This window comes from Phlebotomus papatasi, chromosome 2, assembly GCF_024763615.1.
Source record: "Phlebotomus papatasi isolate M1 chromosome 2, Ppap_2.1, whole genome shotgun sequence".
NCBI classification, from domain to species: Eukaryota; Metazoa; Arthropoda; class Insecta; order Diptera; family Psychodidae; genus Phlebotomus; species Phlebotomus papatasi.
Window position 1 is genome coordinate 85,379,700 of NC_077223.1, and position 21,453 is coordinate 85,401,152.

Genomic DNA, 21,453 nt, shown 5'->3' on the forward strand with positions numbered 1-21,453 from the left:
CCAATACAAAGGCCTGGGTGCAGAGGTCACCTTTGACCTCCCTCTCTTCTAAATCTAGTGAACACTAATCAATTTTAATAAAAAACCTCAAAGGAAAATCGTTTTACTTCACTCCACACTAAAGGACTGCTAACAACACAAGAGACTTGTTATACACTTTTGACACTGAAATTTCTATAATACAATTTTAATTCAAATAGCCTATTTTTAACAATTCTAAAAAGAATAAATATTTAAAGGAAAGTAAAATTTCTTTGATTATTTGAAGATTAAATCCATGATTTAAATTAATTTACTTGCTTGGCCGAAGTTACACTCAAAGTGGCCGAAATTTGAAGCTGGTCGAAATTTGGCACACTTATCAATTTCACAATTATCATGCTATCCTTGGTGCCATCAGCAAAGTAGAAAGAGTTTCTGACCCATGGAATGCCACAGTTTCACTTAACTCACGTTCAGAAAACCGCAGAATAACAAATTTAATTAATCAGATGACGTGAGTAGAGTGTAAATATGGATTAATATCATTTAATTGCAAAAATGTGATAAAAACCAAATTAGAAAAGCATACTCAAAGAGTCCTAGTTTCAGTTTTCATTGACATAAATTTTAAATAATTCAACTATGATATCCATGAGAAGGACTTAAATTAATTAGAGTGTGAATCAGCACTAAATATCATCCCACAAGTCACTAATTTTGTTTATTTGTTCGTTTGTTTTACCATAAATTCCCTTTTAACAACTAGTAGAATTTCAAATAGAATTCTAATTGAAATTCAATTGCACGTTGGTATATGAACTGTGCATGGATACCTTTTTTTTTTGAAATCCTGGGCAGTATGTTTGGTCAGTCTGTCAATGTTGGCCGAGGAAAAATATTAGGAATTGCTGAAAGGTGATGATTGAGATTCTGTGTAGATAAATTATGCTCTTTGCATAAATATTTATGCAAGGAAATTTCACAGTAATCTCAAAACAGATGCATGAGGATATTAGCATAGAGAACTGAACGTTTGTGGGGATTTTCTATTGGGGAAACTGTTGATTTAATAAATGTAGTTCTCTAAACAATCATAATATCACTAGCATGCGATATTAAATATTTACAATGTAATTTTATCCATTATACTTCAATAGTCTGTTAAGAAAATCTTTGAAAATCTGTTGAGAAATTTGTGTAGGGGAAAGCACGCTAACTTCGCACGATTCGATCTATCGAACAACTCACTTTTTTCTCTACGTTCCTAATGGATTTGACCCATGGCTGTTTTCAGGAAATGAGAAGCATCGAATTAGCTATTAAAATGTAATATTATAATAGATAAATTTTTTTTAAAAACATATTGAAAAGAAAGAATTGTTCGAAGCTTGAGTCGTCCGAAAGTAGGGCACCTTCCCCTACCTTTATTGCTAAATTATGTACTAAAGTCAAATAACCTTTACTAATTAAGTGCAATAACGGGTTGTATTATCCACAATGTTGATCAATTTCATTAGGGCATGATTAGAATATTGTAGGATGCTAATACTACAATGCGAACGTGATTTTCAAAGAGAACTCTCTCCTAACATTCCTCAAATATTCCATCAAAGTTCCAGCAATTCAGTCATTTGAAATAAATAGTAATTGCAAACAGCTGAAAAGCAATTTACAAAATTAATAAATTAAATATATTAAAATTCCAAAACTTCGTAGAAAAATTCTCTTTAATGACATTTATTAAACATTTAGTTTTTAAAAGTGAATCGCTGATATTCCGAAATGTTTTAAATTGAAAATAAATTTACAGTGAAAATGTGATGCTAAAAATATTTGTGTTGCTAATATAAAATTCTGCAAAACCAATTTATTTTATTCAAAATAGCAGTGATTTAAGTTAGATATAAATTTCACAATAACTGAAATATTTTGTTGAAATATTTATATGAATTTGAACATTATAATTTCCTGGAATTACATATATCATAAAATTTCTGATAAAAATTAATTTAATCTTCGTAATATCAAACTTTTTGGTATAAATATTGTTTTCTGTAAAAAAAAAACAGTTCAAAAGTTTTGCTTTATTGCTTGGTAATAAGCTTATAAAAGACTTCCGTATATGCAAACTATATTTTTGAAAACAATGTTTTCGTGAAAGATATTGCCAAGTTTTAGATACAGTGGAGTAGAAGATGGGTATGTAAAATTATGTTAAAGAAATATAAAAATTTATACTTATACACTTTCGTTCGAAATTACAATTCATTTGAAAGGGTTTAGCTCAATTCACGTAGAAATTTTAAAGCTAGTGATAAGCCCAGAAAAGCTTGTATAGTAGATGGGATCATTTAAAGACAACCTGAAAATGCTTGCAATTCAAATGTACCGTAGATACAGGTAACTTTCCACTTGTGCTTTTCGTAAGCTTTTCTTTAACTCTAGTACTTAAGGATCGTCTTCGTTGTTTCGATCTATTGTTTCCGTTCAAACCATCCTTGAGTGCCAGAATTAGAGAATAAAGCTTAAGAAAAGCAGGGTTGCAGTCACCTCTGGCAGTCAAAATCACCCGTATATACGTAAAGTTGAATTTCAGGAATAAAGAATTGAGTCGAGCAATTATTCTCAGCGGGCGAAACGGTTAAAAAGCAAAGTTGATAATAGCCAAGTCAGGAGATACTCCGGCAAAATCTACATAGAGGCATAGAGCATAGAGTATAGGCATAGAGCATCGCTTAAACAGGGTTTCCGACGGGAGATTGCAACCTCAAGATTGCCAACTCCCTCGTCTACTATGGTTTAACAAGTACAGATGACAACAGTTTCCCAACAGAAATCTAGACGTAAAACTTTGTGGAAGAGACTCATTCATTCATTCATTCATTTTCATTCACAACCGCTTATCCCTATTGGGGTCGCGGGCCCATGACATCAAAATTAGCAGCCCATGCTTGTCGATCCTCCGCCACTGCAGGAAGATGTTCAGGTTCGATCCCAGGGCGTTCCAAGGCAAGATTCTGAATTTGATTCAGCCACCTCGTCCTAGGTCTTCCTCGAGGTCGACGCCTTCTCACAATGGCTTGCACAGCTTTTTTGGGGAATCTTTCTTCATTCATGAGTTGAATATGTCCATACCATCGAAGTTGTGATCTCTCGACCCGAAGAAGCAGCTCCTCGACTCTTAGTTCCTCACGAACCGCCACATTCCTCTCTTGATCTCGACAAGTGATTCCCTTAACCGCCTGAAGGTACCTCATCTCGGCAGCTTGTATTCGCGATCTTATACTTTCGGTCATTACCCAAATCTCATGACCATAGGTGAGAATAGGGATAAACACAGCTTTGAAAACCGATAACTTAGCCGAACGGCTGAGCTCGGCCTTCCTCACCACGCTTCCGCCAAGCTTCCTCATTACTGCAGAAGCTTGACCGATTCGCGACGATAGTTCGGTGTGAAACCTACCTTCACTCGTGAGTAGATTAGACTGGCGCATTGATTTAATCAGGGACTTCTCCGGTGATTACCAGTGAAAGGTGTCACTTCAAGAGGAAAAACACTTTTTTTAAGACTTGGCCTGGCTTTCGGACCCGATATGGACCTTCTTCAATGCCGTTATATTTTAAATTAACAAAGGTCATTTTTCTTTCTTGGACAACCTTTTGATTTTGATTTGATTTGTCTATGGGTCGGTTATATTCCTTGCGTAACCGCTGCACCCAGGCCACTTATTTGGGCCCATTATGCACTCCCCATTCTCCTGTTCTATCTTAATCCCCAAGACGAGTAAACCTGCTCCATATCACAGTGCTCTGTGTGCGTTCTGATACACACAGTACCGCTTTACATCACGGTAAACCAACCTTGGTTTGTGGATCAAGGTTGATTTACCGTGATGTAAAGCGGTACCGTGTGTATCAGGTTGGACAACCTTTAATAATTAAAAAAAGTTATCATAAAGTTAACTTAATTCCACCTCACACTAACATCCTTGATTGAATAAATAAATTGATTAAAAAATCCTGAAGAAGGTCAACATCTGGACCGAAAGCTCTGGGAAAAACTTAAAAAAAGTGTTTTTCCTATTGCTGTGACATCTTTTCATTGACAATCACCGGAGAAATCCCTGATCTGGACGTATACTTTAACTTCAAAGAGAAAACTCCGATTGTATAAGATTAAGACCCTGCCAGTCCTTCTAGGTCCACAGCAAGCAATATTATGAATTATGAAAATTATTTCAGTTGATTGTTTATTCGGTTCGCAAGGATAAAGACGACTCAGTCTGAATAGTCTTTAACCCTTTAAGGACGATTGGGTCACCCGTGACCCATAGAGATAATAATTTTTCCTGACTACCTGAAGTTATTTCTTTCTAATGTTTGTACCTAATCACAAAGTAGAAAGATGTAGGAATCTAGAATATTTTTTGCAAATCTCCAGCTACTTGCTATATAAAAAATATTTAAGCTCAAAAATGACGAATTTTCAAATTTTCACATTGGTGCTTGAATTTTAATATTTCTAATTTTTTTAAGCAAAAACCTCTTCGGACTAGAAATTGTAGTAAACATACATAATATTTCTCAACAAAGTAAAAATTATAATTTATGGTATCTTCAGGAAAGCTTTATAATTTTAAAGGGTCATATATGACCCAATCGTCCATAAAACTGAGGAAAGGCGCAGGTGCACATGGTGCTATTAGAAAAAAAGATTATAAGACCAATTGTATTTGTGAGGTATGCGACATTTATTTCTGTGTTACCAGTACTCGAAAGTGTTTCGATTAATATCATAAAAATAAAAAAAAATTAGTGAACATTAATACATTTTTATGATAAAAATTATTGTTTTTGTGTACCACTCTTCAAGATTCTTTGAGACCAAAAATTGAATGTGATATTTTTTAAAATTAATTTTTGATGGTTTTAATTTTTACTCGTACTCTAAATAACTCTTTTTATTATCACAAATACATCCAAGTCATTCCTCCTTTTTTACCTTTATGGACGATTGGGTCATATATGACCCATAGTTTTCCAGGACTTCTAGGGATAGGACAATTTTTTTCTAACCATAAATCTGTTATTTAGGCTAAAATATCGAGGGAAAATTGATTTCATTGAATTTCGCTCAGCGGAAAGCTTCTCGTCCTTAACACTAAACCTACCAAGACCCGATCAAATTGACCGGTTTAAAATGTTTAAAATCAACATATTTTTAAAAGGTACAATGTCACTATCAAACTTTATGAATTTCTTAAAATATGCATGTAATATATTCTTCAGTGTTTAAATTTTAATTTTTTCCTCTTTTCCAAGACATATTTATTGAGTGTCCTACCTGTTGTCATTTGACCGTAAAACGACCAAAAACGGTCGGTAGGTTTAATGTTAAAGGGTTAAGGGTAGACCTTCTGCTTCAGACGAAGCTGACCCAGTCTCCAAATTGTCCAACCGCGTGGACCCGAACTCAAGCTGATCCTTGAGAATATTTACGAGTATCTTCTAAAATGTTGCAGTAAAAATTTATCTCGAACTGTTATATACTAAAGACTTATTATCATTGATAAAAGGGCCTTTGCATAAATTTCCTTTACTGCCAAATTTTACGATAATTAGCCTGACATTTTAGGCCGCTTTTTGGCTGAGAAATTAAATTAAATTAAATTAAATTAAATTAAATCGAGTGGTGACGGACCCTAAGTCTGGCCAAAGCCAACAATTGATTTTAGCGCCAGATAAATAAGTAAGTATACACAAGGGAATTTTATGAAAATCTATTTTATTACTCTTAAGCTATTTTGGGCGATCTTTTGAGTGTTTCAACCTGTTCAATAATTCGGCTGTTAAAAGATGAAGCACTTTTAAGGGTATAGCACTTTAGTCACGAGTTCGAGCACTTCAAAAAGCCTGGGTGCTCTGCCACCCCTTTTCTGATATAAATTCTCTGCAATAAATATATTAATTTAAATAAAATAAAAATTCTTTTATAATTCGTTGAGTCACTCTATCACAGATTGGCCAATTAAAATTAATTTGCAAACAACAATTGTTTATTGTTGAAAAGTTGAGCAGTTTACCAACAAACACTAAAAGTACTTATTTTAAAATTCGCTAGAGTGACTTTATTAATGCAATTTGGTCAATTTTTTTTTTGGAAGTTATTTTTCCAGATAAATAGAAACATGATTGCCTGTAACTGTCATTCCAAATAATAACGTTGTAAATTTTGTAAAAGTAATGAATTCTCAGTAGGTATTTGTTGTTTACAACAACATTTTCTCGAGTGTTAGCCAATTTATTCCTCCGCAACATCTGTGCCAAATTGACCAAAATTAGGTTGAACAATCCAGCACGCAGCTCTTAATACCCCATGGTCAAGAGATAAAAGAGCAATAGAGGTCAAATGAGAGAAGAAATTGGGTTCTATTCACTGGCTTTCTTCACTTCATCAGAAGCATTTTAAGTCTTTTCACCAGCTGCACAATGTAGGAAAAATTGGAAGAATATCGAGGTGAAAGTCACAAAAGAGGTCACTTTACTTTTTGAGTGATATAATGAAAGTTTTCCCGGAATTCTCCATATCGCAGAATATTTGCAACAGGGATTTATATTTTGAACTGATTCTTTAGAAAAGCAAAAATTGAATTTTCTTCTTTTGAGACACGTGCAAAGAAATTGGATTTTCAAATTCTACTCATTCTCTAACTTGATTCAACTGCAAATGGCAATGTGTTTGCCATTGAAATGGAGCTACCTACAAGTGGACGATTTTCATTTGTTCTAAATTTCATTTCTTCCACAAAAGAAATTCTCTTGTAGTAATCCCTTTAAACTTTTGCACTTGACAAAGACGTGGAATTGATGCTTAAGTTCAAAAACATTGTCCACAAAGAGTTAAAGCAGACCCTTATGTGATCAATTGATATTTTACAAAATTCTACGATGTCATGAAATTTGTCCTTTGAAAAAAGGAAAAGAAAAGAAAATGACACATTTCAATGTGAAAATCTCTCAGAAATTTCACAATGAAAGGTAAGTTATTAAATTATGGAAGTGAGTGGATGAAAATTCAGTCGGAAAAGTTTCTACCAAAATACGATGAAAAATATGAATGAGAAATGATATGTGGAGAAATCCTCGAAATCACGTATATGTATATCAACTTGATAAATATTTAATCTAATGGCTTTAATTAAAAAGTTTCTCAGTCAGTCGTTTATTTATCCAAAGCTTTATCGGTGAAGGCTGTCCGTTACAAGAAGAGATGAAAAATTGGGGTACAACTGGATGTCAGTGATGTTTTATAATGAATTCCCAATGAACGTGTATTATCAGTTTTGCATTTTAAATTTGTTGCAATTTTTTTTAAACCTTCAGGGCATTTTTTTAATTGCGGTGCAACTCTTTTTTTTTAATATCTGCGATACATTGTGATGCAGCAGCAAAATATTTAAAACTAAAACAAGGACAAAGGGGATTCTGTAGGATGCGCAAATTCACAAAAAGCCGAACATTAAGGGAGTTTTACTTTTACTTTATTTATTTATATTATCTCTATCCCCATCTTCTTCAAACTACTATGACGCAGATTGTCAAGAGGTAGTCGTCGCGACTGCCGTCGCCGTCTTAACAATAGACCTTATGGAAAAACACTGGAAGGCTTTTAGGCCACGTTCTTTATTAAGTACTTGCTGAAAATACTTTTCAAATTTTCAATACGAATCACTTATTTAAGGACTTTTACAAAGGTATTAATTAAGTACTTAGTAATAAAATAGGATTATGGCATATTAGTTTCGCTAGTCGCCATAAAGCTTTGACGTTTGTCTAATTTTTTATTTAAGGTATTCTGCAACTCCTTAAAATTAAGTCATTAGTTAAGTTGGGGCAAAAAGTCACAAATCGAAAATATCGAAATTCAAGATTCAAGGCCTTATTTTTTTCCATTGATAGCCTCCATAGACCTGCTTCAATGTCGTAAGTTTCTTAGAATTCGAAAAAGGAATTAAGAAAATAAAAAAAAATAGGGGAAGTGTGCCAAATTTCGGCATAGTTGCATGCAAACGTAAAAGTCTCAAGTTTGAAATGTAATATTTTAAATACAAATTGATTTTTTTTTATTCTTTCTTCTGAAAGAGTGTTGTTTGAACCCTTGTAAAGAATTTACCGTCTTTATTTACACTAAAATCATTCTTAATATATTTTATAATGAATAAAAATATAGACATAGCTTTGGTGCCCTATTTCGGCCACCTTCGTTCTCATAGTTCCTTGTCCTTCAGGAATTCTTCCAATATCATTTTCATGTCATCTCGTTTGTCGAAGCTACATTTTTTGTTATTCTTTTGCATTGTATAATCACTAGAGTACGTAAAATCTAAAAGTTCATGGAAATTCAAGGAACAAAAAAGGTGGCCGAAATTGCAAGCTGGCCGGAATTTGGCACACTTACCCTATTTAAATTTTTAGTCCTGTTTTTGAAATATTTTCTTTATAGTAGATATCAATTTTTAGATACTTATTTTCGAACATTGATGGAATAGTGAATTATTTTCCAAACTATTTTAATTCTTTGAATATGAACAGCTATCCGTTTTAACATTTTTCAATGATTCTTTTCTCCAGGCATCCTTTTATTGAAAATGATCAATTGGGGTAAAAAGTAACAAAAGATATGGGGCAAAAAGTAGCAGAAACCGAAGAAATTTCTGATATCTCACGGCGAAAAGAAACGGCATTGCCATGTGCCGCCGGTTGTTGTTTAGTTTGCATTGGTCAATTGATTTGACGTCTCTTGTGTATGTAATTTTTCTTATCTCAAACTTCATTCCAAACTTAGCGAAATAAACTATCAGACTCTGTTACGTTATTGGCAAAAAGAAGAAGGTTTAAAATTTACAGCATGCATAGGGGAAGTGAGGGATGCTTCGCACGCGCGAGCCTTCGAACAATCCGAGTTTTTTTTTTTGTTTGAAAAGTGCTCGTTCCTCATTTCTTAGGCATTAGATAATCACAAACCTCATCTTCACTGCAAAAATAGGCAACCTAGCCCTTCTTTCCTAGGTTCTAGAATCACAAATGCAAAAACGGCCTAAAATGGGAAATTTTGATGATTCACATTTCGTGTGATTTCTCACAGTTAAATTGATTTTCAGAAATAATCACTTACACCAATAGATGAAGGGTTAATCTGGGTTGATATTTACGTAATATTTTTTGCATCAGAGGAAAATTATTTTCCGAGGGGCGAAAAAATCCTAAATACTAACTACGTATTGGTTCAACCACTGGAAGTGTTATGGTTCGCCATCTCATCAGGTAACTCCAGCAGCTTAAAATCACAACATAACCTCAAAGAGGAAAACAAAGGAAAAGGAAGATGAAGAAAAGACAGCTGATAAATTTTTAGGGTTGTCACATTTGGAGTTTTTACATTTCAGTCGATTTTTCGACATAAATTTGCAAGAAAAACAGTGCTTCAGAAAAATTAGAAGAAAACAGTTTTAGATACCTTCTCTTAGTGAAATAATGGTTTCCGTGGATTCGTGGAACTTGAATCTAATAATCGATAAATAATTTTTAATTGTGAGCAAGAGTTATTCCAGGAAAAAAATGCAATGACGAACCTTAACAACCCATCGTGCGAATCTTGCCTCCACTGGCAAGGTTCGCACAAATCATCATACCTTTTTTTTCATTTTCCTGTCCAGGAAAAAGAACAGATTTTATGGCAGTGAATGAGGCACGCATAGAAAGTTAAAAGATCACAGATTCTTGTGGTATAGCGCAATTGATTGTTCATTTTACCGTTCAGCCAGAAAAAAATCTTGAATATTGACTTCCAAAAAGCGTGCGAACCATCCCTCACTTCCCCTACAGACTGCGAAAAAAGGACGAACAACTGTATTCAATGAAAAAGCTGGGACTACATTGAAAACGCTATTTTTTCGTATACTTCTAATAAAAGTTTGTTTTTAAAGAATTATAATTTAGTTAGACAAAACTATTGTGGATCTAAATTAAATTATATGGCTTGGTTAGGTGCAGCTCCCTTTAGAAATATGGGAAGAAATACCATTACCAGTGTAGCCCCACATCTCCCTAAATCCCTTTTCTAGAACGTTATTTTTTTGTTCCCAAAAACGCTAATCTGGCGATCGTCGTCGGATGTAAGAGTTTTGCATAAAATTAAAAAAATAACTTTCCTTCCCAGAGCTTTCGGTTCCGTACCATACGCAACTTTTCTGTGGATAAAGGAAATTTATCTCTCAAAGTTAATTACATTAAGTTTATTGTTAAGGGTAAATGTAACTTTCAAGTCACTACACACTTACGAGGCATAATTTTTCAGAGGCTTTCTAGCAACAAAGTAGGGATAATATTAGGTGAGATTCTTAACAATCTCACCTACTATAATCCTAACAAAATTTCATGTCGTCCGATCGAGCTCAAACTTGGCCAAAACGTGTTTCAGCACTTCCTGATCACGAATATATATGTGGCTAATTTACGTTCCCGGCCGGCCGGCCGGCCGGCCGGCCGCTCTTTGGAGCTTAATAGCTCCTAAACTAAAAAAGATATCGACTTGCAGTTTTCGGCAAAGGTTATATATCGGGTGAAAATTGCAACTTAGTGCATTGACCCCCCACCCCCCACCCCTCCTTCCGCCATTTTGAAGACCCCCCTTTTTTTGTTTTCTCAATAGCTCCGCCCCTATGGCATCGAGCGGGCTCAAATTTTAGTATGTTATAGCTGGGCCTTAGAGCTTTCCATCAATACCAAACTTAAGGTCCCCCGACCCCCCTAACCCGAGCTATAAGGGTCCAAAAAAATTTCTTAAAATGGCCATAACTCCGGTTCTAATTGTCAGAATTTAAAAAGTGAGGGCTTTTTGGAAAGCTCTCATGAAATGCCACTTCCCCTTCTAACATCGCAAGTTCATAAAACCACCGCTAGGGGCGCTATTATTAAAAAGAAAATTTTTAAATCTTATAAGTTAAATAACTCAAAAATTCCATTGTGCATCGGGCTGAAATTTTAGTATGTTGTAGCCGTTGATTATACCTATCAAACAAAAAAAACCTTAAGTCGATCTAAAACCCCTGACCCGAGCTATAAGGGGTCAAAGTTCGAACATTGACCGGCCTCTATCTCCGGTTCTAACTAACATAGCGACCTAAATTTTACCTTTTTGGTTTCGTCTCGATGAGCACTTTCAGATGGAAGTTCAAAAAGTCACCACAGGTGGCGCTGTGATAGCGTCAAAATTCATCGCAATTCAAAGTCACTTTTCTCAAAAACGGCATTGTGCAAGTTAATGAAATTTTAGTATGTTGTAGTCCAGTCTAGGACGTTTCCAAAATGGTGCGTATGCGCGCTGTGGTTAAAACAGAACCGGAGATATGAGGGGTCAAAGTTCACAAAATTCAAAAAATCATATCTCCGGTTCTATGTGACCGATTTTGATGAATGAGGGCTTAAACGAAAGATCTCACCAAATGCTACAACTTTCTAGAATATTTGAACTTCGTGGGACCAACACCAGGGGCGCCACAGTCGAAAAACCATTTTCAATATCACATAACCTCAATTATCTCGACTGTCGCTGAACCGATTTTGATGATTACTTCAACATAGTTGTAGAGCACATTTTTCTCTATATTTCGTCCATACATCATTTTCCGCTCAGACTACGCTATCACTCCGATTTTGCCGTTTAAGTGTGAAAAAATTGATTTTTCCCATAATAACGCTTTGAAATCACTCAGATGCCAATTTGATTGCCTCTACTCCACAAAGACACTTAAAATATGGTTTTAAATGGAAAGTCCCACAAAATACAACAATTCTTTGATATAGTTGAAGTTCATCAAATGAACACTTGGGGCGCTCTGTTCGAAAAAACGAGTTCAGAAACAAACAACCTCGATTATCTCGGCTTCTAATTAATCGATGAGATCAAGTTCTACGGCAAAATTATAGAGTACATTCTGGTCTACATTTCACCCATATATCACATTTCTGTCAGTTCATCCAAATCCTTGATATTTTGGTTTAAATACAAAATTTGTATAATTTCACGAATTTGATTCAAGATAACTGAATGGCGTTACTTCAGCATCAAATCGAATTTGCATGCACTCCGAGTTAGCTCACGTTAAGAATCTCACCTACATAAGCCGGTTAGGATTATCTGTCCCTTTCGAATTATGATTAAAATTGATATCTCTAACCGTTTTTCTCCATCTCTTACGCTCAATGCAAATGATATCTTACGTGCTTTCCCAAGATTTTATTGAATTGAATACCAAAGCGTGCTATAATTTGTATAATAATTAGCTAAATCCCAATTTACCTAAATTACTCATCACATCACATTTTGCAGCACGTTCTTAGAGCATGTCGTATTATTCCGAGAAGAAATATAATCCAGTGTATTTCATTAAGGCTCATCCAGAGATTACTTCTTAATTGCATTTTCGCATGTTTCGAAGAAAGATACTTATACTGAGTTGTAGCGTATCAATGGCTTATTTGGTTTTTTGAATTCCTGAGGCGCAATTGAGTTTTCCATCTGCATCATGCATCCTGCTGAGAATTGTATTAATTTATCGTGTACGGAGAGAGTACTTCAACGTTGAATATGCCAATCAATTAATGATGGGTCTGAAGGAGTAATTTAAACGCTTACCACACCTCAAGGGTGAGCCTCGTCAATACGATATGCATGTTCATCTGGGCCAGTATTACCGAAGAGCATGAAACATTTCTAATGAAACACTTGTGTGGGAGTCTCTCTTGTTCAGAACTATCAACCATGAATGTCATTGAATTTTGCGGAGTTTCATTTGGTTTAGATGAAAATTGTTCGTGGTTTTCTCTTGAAACGCATGAGTTGAAGACTTGTGAAGGAAAACTTTTCTCATTCCAAGAAGAAGATAATATATTTCAAGAAATTAGCCAAAGGGCACCATTGTGGGCAATCGGAATGAAGTCCATTTATTTGATTAATTGCCTTTTAATAAATCTCTATATCAGAAAAGTTAAAGTCCAAATGTAATATTTTGGACATTATTTTGCAGGGATGTAACATTTCTAAGAATCAGAATATTTATGAAGTTTCATCGTAACACAGAAACTCCGAAAATATGAAAACAGTCACTTGAGAAATAAATTGGAAGATTTATTGCATAGAGATTCCTTTAAGCTATTAATTACTTTGAAAAATATTACAGTTTAGTAAGTAAATATTCACAAGACAGGTAATGATGGTCTTATCGGTCTTATAAATAATTAATAGGTCAATTTCACAAACGTAACCAGAAAAAATGACCATTGAAACTGTTGAATTTAGCGACTATCTGGCACTGAGAAAAAAAACGGGGTGCGATTAACTTTTTTCCCTCATAACTTTAACACTTTTTAGGTGTAAAAATATATCAACATTTTTAATGTTAACTTTACACCTTTTTAAGGGTAGAAATAACATGAAAAAGGGTAACTTTAACCCCTAATACACCTAAAAAGCATGATATTTACACCGATTTCGGATCAATACTGCAGGGTAAAATTAATATTTCCGGAATCTTATTTTAACTTTTTCGGATTTCTCTCAGTGTGGTTGTTATTAAAATAAATTATTCAGAATTATTATCTTAAGGGGGGAGTCTGAATTAGAAAGCAAAAATTAGCTGTTTGCTTTTTGGTATTTTCTTTTTGTAATTGTCTTCAATGGTCGACTAGACTATGTTTCTTGATTTCTTAAAGTTAAAAACGTAGAAAAACAAATTCTTACGTTAGGGGAAGTGGTACACTTTTAAAATAGCACTTTTTTCTCCTCAGTCTCAGAATAGAACTCAGTTCAAACCAAACACGAAAGGATCTCCAATTTCTTTCAATAAATCTGACTTATCAAGGTAAAGTGCCCTCAAGTCGACCGGTTCCTCAATTCGACCGTTAGAGTTATTTATTCAATTTATTTATATTTGAACAAATATTTGGCGTATGATCTAACATTAATAGGTCAATTATTCCATAAATAAATACGAATCAGTGACAATTTTATAGAAATTCACCATTAAATCATTCAAATAGTCGAGTCGAAGAACCGGTCAACTCGAGGGCACTTTACCTCATCCCAATATTTTTAAAAATCTAGTCTACATTTCTTGGATCAAATGGTCAGATTCATTAAAAAAAAATGAGAAAAAATTGAAGTGTTCCAAGCCTGACTGTCCGATTCCTGAAAGTCTTCTGCTACAAGAATCGTAACATTTTTGTACGTTTGTTTTAACCTGAATTATTTTAATATTCTAAGTTTCAAAGTAAATTTATAATCAATATTTTTTTCTAAGAATAAAATCTTGGTTGTGCTCGACATTAAATGAATGTTAAACAACATTTGGGGAAGATAATCTTAATTTTAACAAGCCTTAAAAAGCATCATGAGAAAAAAGGATACCACAAGTGGATTGAATTTAAGTTTATGGTGGCAGGGGAACTACCACACAATACATGTTGCAATTAGGTACATTTTGCAAAGGGAAAGAGTTCGCTAAAATGTTGCCATTCCATTGAAAAATAAAAAGGGATGGCAAAGCGTCCGAGACTTTGCGAGCTGCTTGAATTCCCGAGAAGGAGCTCTGCCTTATTAGGTGAGATTCTTAACAATCTCACCTACTATAATCCTAACAAAATTTCATGTCGTCCGATCGACCTCAAACTTGGCCAAAATGTGTTTCAGCACTTCCTGGATCACGAATATATATGTGGCTATTTTACGTTCCCGGCCGGCCGGCCGGCCGGCCGCTCTTTGGAGCTTAATAGCTCCTAAACTAAAAAAGATATCGACTTGCGGTTTTCGGCAAAGGTTATATATCGGGTGGAAATTGCAACTTGGTGCATTGACCCCCCACCCCCCACCCCTCCTTCCGCCATTTTGAAGACCACCCTTTCTTTGTTTTCTCAATAGCTCCGCCCCTATGGCATCGAGCGGGCTCAAATTTTAGTATGTTATAGCTGGGCCTTAGAGCTTTCCATCAATACCAAACTTAAGGTCCCCTGACCCCCCTGACCCGAGCTATAAGGGTCCAAAAAAAATTTCTTAAAATGGCCATAACTCCGGTTCTAATTGTCAGAATTTAAAAAGTGAGGGCTTTTTGGAAAGCTCTCGTGAAATGCCACTTCCCCTTCTAACATCGCAAGTTCATAAAACCACCGCTAGGGGCGCTTTTTTTAAAAAGAAAATTTTTAAATCTTAAAAGTTAAATAACTCAAAAATTCCATTGTGCATCGGGCTGAAAATTTAGTATGTTGTAGCCGTTGATTATACCTATCAAACAAAAAAAACCTTAAGTCGATCTAAAACCCCTGACCAGAGCTATAAGGGGTCAAAGTTCGAACATTGACCGGCCTCTATCTCCGGTTCTAACTAACATAGCGACCTAAATTTTACCTTTTTGGTTTCGTCTCGATGAGCACTTTCAGATGGAAGTTCAAAAAGTCACCACAGGTGGCGCTGTGATAGCGTCAAAATTCATCGAAATTCAAAGTCACTTTTCTCAAAAACGGCATTGTGCAAGTTAATGAAATTTTAGTATGTTGTAGTCCAGTCTAGGACGTTTCCAAAATGGTGCGTATGCGCGCTGTGGTTAAAACAGAACCGGAGATATGAGGGGTCAAAGTTCACGAAATTCAAAAAATCATATCTCCGGTTCTATGTGACCGATTTTGATGAATGAGGGCTTAAACGAAAGATCTCACCAAATGCTACAACTTTCTAGAATATTTGAACTTCGTGGGACCAACACCAGGGGCGCCACAGTCGAAAAACCAATTTCAATATCACATAACCTCAATTATCTCGACTGTCGCTGAACCGATTTTGATGATTACTTCAACATAATTGTAGAGCACATTTGTCTCTACATTTCGTCCATACATCATTTTCCACTCAGACTACGCTATCACTCCGATTTTGCCGTTTAAGTGTGAAAAAATTGATTTTTCCCATAATAACGCTTTGAAATCACTCAGATGCCAATTTGACTGCCTCTACTCCACCGAGACACTTAAAATATGGTTTTAAATGGAAAGTCCCACAAAATACAACAATTCTTTGATATAGTTGAAGTTCAACAAATGACTACTTGGGGCACTCTGGATGAAAAAACGAGTTAAGAAACAAAAAACCTCGCTTATCTTGGCTTCTGAGTAATCGATGAGATCATGTTCTATGGGAAAATTATAGAGAACATTCTGGTCTACATTTCACCCATATATCACTTTTGTGCCAGTTCATCCAAATCCTTGATATTTTGGTTTAAATACAAAATTTGCATAATTTCACGAATTTGATTCAAGATAACTGAATGGCGTCTCCCAACTTCAGCTCTAAATCGAATTTGCATGCACTCCGAGCTAGCTCACGTTAAGAATCTCACCTACATAAGCCGGTTAGGATTATCTGTCCCTTTTCTTTTTCGTAAAGTTTTTGGATGCATATAAGATTAATGTTGATGTAAATTTTGTTTGTAAATTATCACAAATCATTACGAAATTGAAAATGGTTGAAGAAGAGGGTGCTATATTAAAAAATAATGGTAATCTAAAAAAATCATAAATGTTTTAATTAATCATTTGACCAAATCGAGTGTAAATTAGGCCATTTTGCCCTTAAATAATTCAGGATAGCGATTTAACCGGTGAAAAGTGTTTAAGGGCGAAATGTTCAGCTGGACTAACAACAAAATATATCCGGAAATCGTGGAAAAAATAGCCCCATAGTTACATTTTCAGGGGGATTTCGGGAGATTACTCGGAAATTGCTAATCCAACTGACCATTAAAGTAACCAACCTGTGTCCCTAGGCTTAGAATGATGATTGAGACTTGTCTATGGGTCGGTTATAGTCCTTTTAGGAACCGTTCCACTCAGGCCACTTATTTAGGCCCATTATACAGTCCTCATTCCCTTGTTCTATCTTAACCCTTAATGCGATGAACTTGTTCTATATTACGGTGCTCTGAGTGTGGTCTGATACACACAGTACCTTGCACAGTACCGCTTTATGCCAAGGTAGACCAGTCTCGGAATCTTTATTTAAATTAAATTAGTAATTTTCTTTTCCTTTCTCACCGAATTGGAAATTAACAGAAGAGGAAGGGCTTTGAAGCTTCGCACACACTCTGACTTCTAATGGGTCTCGGTCAAAATCCCGGAAGCCAAGATCCCGAAAGCCAAAATCCCGAATAGGCCAAAATCCCGAAAGCCAAAATCCCGAATTCTTAAAAGTATCATAGCTACTTCCACGATTGTACCCGCGCTTGCTGGAGGCAAAGGGAAATCTTCTGTATCTTAGGAAATTATTCTAAACATTTTCCTCCATATAATTTTATCCCTTTCAGGATTTTGAAAATTCGGGGGCTTTCAAGATTTTGGCTGCCATCGGTCTATACAACCTTGAGGTGTATAAGCGCTACCGAGAGGTAAATGTCGTCGTGCAAAAAGCTTTTCAATAGGCTTCGGTGGGCTGGTCATCTGGTTCGCAAGGATTAGGACGACCCAGCGTAGAAAGTCTTTAGGGGCGAACTCTATGCTTCGAGGAAACGAGGCTGACCGAGCCTCCGGTGAACCGACATTGGAGAACAGTGGTGCGTAACAGACTCGAGTGGCGAAGGGTCTTGAGTTAGGCCAAGACCAGCAATTGGTTGTAGCGCCGACGGTTAAGTATGTACGATAGATAGGTCAGATTTATTAAAGGAATATGGGAAAAATATAAAATGTTCGAACGAAATATGTGTGGGAAGCTTAAAATTCTTCTCCCTAAGGTATTATCACAAGTGTTCAATTCTCCTAGTTTCCAATTCCAAGAATCTGGGATGTGTATTTATAAAACAAGATGGTATATTAATTTATTTATAGATGAAATTCTTGCTAAATTTAAATATTGGTAATAATAACACATTTAAAATTGCAATGAAAAGCTTTGAAGCTTTGAATGATGAAAGTTTCGTACGATTGAATTTTTTCCTGCCTAATAAACCTGTCCTATAGCAATTTCCAGGAAATTTGAAGTACAGAACTGGGGACATAAAAGTATATTGCCATGGGCTAGATTAATTAATTTATCATTGCTGGAAAAAATCTAGTGGTACGAAATTTCCGTTTTCCAGAGCTTCAAAGCATTCCACTGCTATAATCAATGGTATGAAAAAGGTATTTTGTATATTTTTCAGTGAAAAGAATTATTTACAAATGCTGTTATAATTGTGATAGTTTAATATAGTAGTATTACTACAAAAAAGAGAAACAGACAAGTATTATTTTGTTTTTGTATAGAAGAACAAAATTTCACGAATATTGTATAATTTATTCTATAAGGCATTATGTTTAACTTTCATATCTTTAGGGCACTTCACCAACTTTTACCGCCCCTTCGTGATCTGAAACTGTATATATTGTCATCCATTAGAGGATAAGTGGGGTCATGTGGGGAAGCCAATAAATCAACATGGTATAAAATTGACTCCCAAGTGTTGCTTGTATTGATATTTTTTTTCAGTTCTCTAGTAGCTATCTCCAGGTCACACGTGGGAGTATATAGGGTAAGTGTGCCAAATTCCGGCCAGCTTGCAATTTCGGCCACCTTTTTTGTTCCTCGAATTTCCATTAACTTTTAGATTTTACGTAATCTAGAGATTATACAATGCAAAAGAATAACAAAAAATGTAGCTTCGACAAACTAGATTACGTGAAAAAGATATTGGAAGAATTCCGGAAGGGCAAGAAACTATGAGAATGAAGGTGGCCGAAATAGGGCACCAAAGCTATGTCTATATTTTTATTCATTTTAAAATGCATTAAGAATAATTATAGAGCAAATAAAGACGGTAAACTCTTTGCAATGTTCCAAGCAACACTCTTTAAGAAGAAAGAATTAAAAAAATCAATTTGAATTTAAAATATTACATTTCAAACTTGAGACTTTGACGCTTGCATGCAACTATGCCGAAATTTGGCACACTTACCCTAGGTCGTTTTTTCAACTTTGAGAAAGTTCTCATTTTCACCAACACCTCCCACATCTATTGCATTTTCCCATTTTCCCATTTTAGATGACAAATTGATAATTTTCGGCGCAATTCATGCCATTTGGCACAATATAATTTAACTTAAATTGCCATGCATTGACTCATAAGACTGCAATAGCAGTGCCTTAGTGTGCAATCATTGAAAATATCCTCACCTATAATTCATTTCTTTCTAGAAAACATCCCATCAACAGCCCAAAATACTTCGTGCTTTTCCTCTATATATAACATTGTAGGAATTTTTATTGTACAGTATGTTGTACTTTGATGATGATTTACAATCAATTTCCGTTCTTCTCAGAAGTACATTGGAGTGTACAATAAATATTTATGAATGTCACCATATGTTTGAACTTCCAGAAATGTTCATCTTACTTCACTAATCTCACGATTATTTTTTCACACCACCACCGACGACTATTTCGTAAATCTCATTTGGAAGGGTGAAAAATTTATGGGGGATAAATTGCGATCATATATATTGCAGAAAATGGAATACGACATCATTTAAAACACTCACGTTTTATGTAGTTGAACTACAGCAAATTCCAGTGAATGTACGTTTGTCCCGTAGTGGATTCTGGAAAGAGACATAATATGGAATCTATTATTAAAATCTGGTAGTGCGATGAATGTTGTTGCTATGGTCACTTGAAAGATGATTGTTTGGAACATTTTGCATTGCTGAATATGTTCAGGGGATCATCATTCACAGAGATGTGTGAAAATTTTCAGGAGTAAAGCTGTCAAATAATTTAAAAAAAAATATATTTCATTTGTAGTTTTCTTCAGGAACACGAACTTTAGAAAAATTTCATCGTCAGAGGTGCTTCAAACACGAAATGTAAAACGCAGAAGAACACATTTTAAGTATAACATTCAGGTTTATTGTATAAGATTTTATGCAGAATTTAATTTAACTAAATGCTTTATAAATGAAGTTAAATTAAATGTGAAAATTGAAAATATCTCTTAAGAAGACAATGATAGAGAACTTCAAAAGAACGGACAGTTAGGATTTTCTCTTGGATTATACAATGAGAACGCCCCCAAACACTTAACCTTTGTCTGTTTCTGCTGCTATAGAGGAGAAAGGGGGAAGTGCTCTTTGGGTAAACGACATCCTCGAAAGCACCTTATTAATGCAGAAACACGTGGAGCATATTGAAGCTGTACGGTTCGTCTCATACAATAAACATAAATGGTCACAATGTAACTTGTTACCCCAACAGAGAAATATTTCTTTGTTTGTTGGATGACTTTCAAACATCCGCAATCATTCCTTTAGCCCACAGAAAATATATGCAATTCCCTCTTTCATGCCTCAATAGACATAAGGTTTATTTGCAATTTGATAGATCATTCTCGTGGTATAACCCTTTGTATATGTTTGGTTGAGAAAGGGGTTTCCAGGAAATTGAATATTAACCATTGGAATATGAAACAATATATATTTCAGTGATGCAAAGAAATATGGGAAAATTCTTCATTGAAAAATATTTCACTTTATTGGATAAAATAAAGAATCAATCATTGGGATTGTCAATGGAAATTTTCTGTATATTTCATCAAATTTCTGCACAGATGATATTATGATGGGAAGAATTCTAAGAAAACAGAACAGGCCAATTATCATTCAATTTATGCAATTACAATATGAATTTTTTCATATGGTTTCTTACAATTTAAAGCCATTAAACTTTATCTTTTGCTCGACTTTTCATTCATGTCCTTGTGCTGAAGAAAAATTCCCATTGAAGAAAGTTTTCTGCTAGAGGTGGCTAACTTCTTAATTGTAGCACATGTTAGCATTTGTTGGGAATCAGGAGACAACTTTTAGTGGTAAAGGTATTGAAAAATTCGAATCGATATGATCATGTTCGCAACGATAGCAGGTATGTTCATCTTGCACGTTACATAAAATCAATGCAAGCTTCGCAATAAACGACAGATCGACACAATGCACTTTGAAATGATCGGTGGACCGACACTAGATTATCTTTCTAGCCATGGGCAGATCAACACCATTTTCCAAAAGACCTGATGGGCCAATACGATCTTCGCAACTAGAGATAGATTGGATAGGTTGATAAGATTTTTCCAAGCTATATAAAACTGACACAAGATTGGCAACAAACGACAGATCAACACGAACTTATATGCAGAGATCGATAGATCGACACGAGATCATCCTTGCAACCATCGGCAGATCAACATCATTTCGGCAAAGACTGACGGATCAATATGATTTTCACAGCAAGAAGTTGATTTGACAAGTTACGATCTTAATATGGTACTACAAGACTGATGCAAGCTTCGCAAAAAACGATAGATCGACATGAGGTCATTTTTGCAATCAACACCATTTTCGCAA

General features: G+C 35.0%; 1 protein-coding gene across 4 annotated transcripts in view; it reads right to left on the bottom strand.

Moving 5' to 3' along the window:
- LOC129804832 (G-protein coupled receptor dmsr-1) overlaps positions 1-21,453 on the bottom strand; it is a 156,656-nt gene that overhangs the window by 55,515 nt on the left and 79,688 nt on the right. For all 4 annotated transcript variants that reach the window (XM_055852470.1, XM_055852471.1, XM_055852469.1 and 1 more), the window contains one exon: positions 19,600-19,659. The gene's annotated coding sequence lies outside the window, so the exon portion shown is untranslated. The remainder of the gene's footprint in view (positions 1-19,599; positions 19,660-21,453) is intronic.